The 1018-nt window shown below is 40.7% G+C and overlaps 1 non-coding gene across 1 annotated transcript; it reads right to left on the bottom strand.

The window, feature by feature from the left end:
* Window positions 1–341: 341 nt before the first annotated feature.
* Window positions 342–414, bottom strand: TRNAQ-CUG (transfer RNA glutamine (anticodon CUG)). Its single transcript has one exon. It is a non-coding gene; the product is annotated as a tRNA-Gln (tRNA).
* Window positions 415–1018: the final 604 nt, after the last annotated feature.

Raw genomic sequence — 1018 nt, forward strand, 5'->3', positions numbered from 1 at the left:
CTCCTCTTCCTTTCTCTCCTTCTCCTTTTCCTTCTCCTCCTCTTCCACCTTCACCAAAAAAGGGAAGGGAAATGTAAGACAAGAAGGGTGATGCAAAGAGGAAGAAAGAGAATAAGAATACCGATACAGAGAAAACGACGAGAAAATGAAAAAAAAGAAAAAAAGGAAAATATCGTTATTAAAGAAACACGAAGAACGAGATAAAGAGAACGAGGAAGAGAAAGAGAGAGATGCGTTCTTTTTCTTCCTTTCATTCTTCCTGAAAATAACTATCTATCAACTTTTTTTTTCGCGCGCGCACATATCGACACGAAAAAAAGGAAAACAAAATCCATTTTCGTTGTCCTCATCGGGAATCGAACCCGAGCTTTCCTGATTCAGAGTCAGTCGTGTTAACCACTACACTACAAGGACTTTTCATCATGGGAAAAGAAAGGCTTTTATATATGGTATTTCTATCTAAAATTCTCTCTCTCTCTCTCTCTCTCTCTCTCTCTCTCTCTCTCTCTCTCTCTCTCTCTCTCTCTCTTTCTCTCTCTATCTCTCTCTTTCTCTCACTCACTCTCTCTTTCTATCTTTCTCTCACTCACTCTCTCTTTCTCTCTCTCTCTTTCTCTCTCTCCTCCCCCTCTCTCTCTCTTCTTTCTTCGTTCTCCTTATCTCGTTCTCTTCGTATTTTCTTAATCACGGTATTCTATTTTTATAACATCGTTAAACCTACTTATCCCATCTTTCTTCTTTATCTTTTCCTTCTTTCCTTCTCTTTTCATTTTCTCGTCGTTTTCTCTGTATATATATTCTCATTCTCTTCCTTCCTCTTTTCATCTTCCTTCTTTCCTTACGAGATGTTTCTCCAGGGGGAGGTAGAGGAGAAGAAGGAGAAGAGGAGGAGGAGAAGGAGGAAGGGGGGAAGTAGAAGGAGAAGGAGGAGATCGAGAGAGAGAAGGAGAAAGTGAAAGAGGAAGAGAAAGAGAAAGAGGAAGAGGAGGAGGAGGAGGAGAAGGAGACGCAGAAGGAG

This window comes from Penaeus vannamei, chromosome 17 (genome assembly GCF_042767895.1).
Source record: "Penaeus vannamei isolate JL-2024 chromosome 17, ASM4276789v1, whole genome shotgun sequence".
Classification (NCBI taxonomy): domain Eukaryota; kingdom Metazoa; phylum Arthropoda; class Malacostraca; order Decapoda; family Penaeidae; genus Penaeus; species Penaeus vannamei.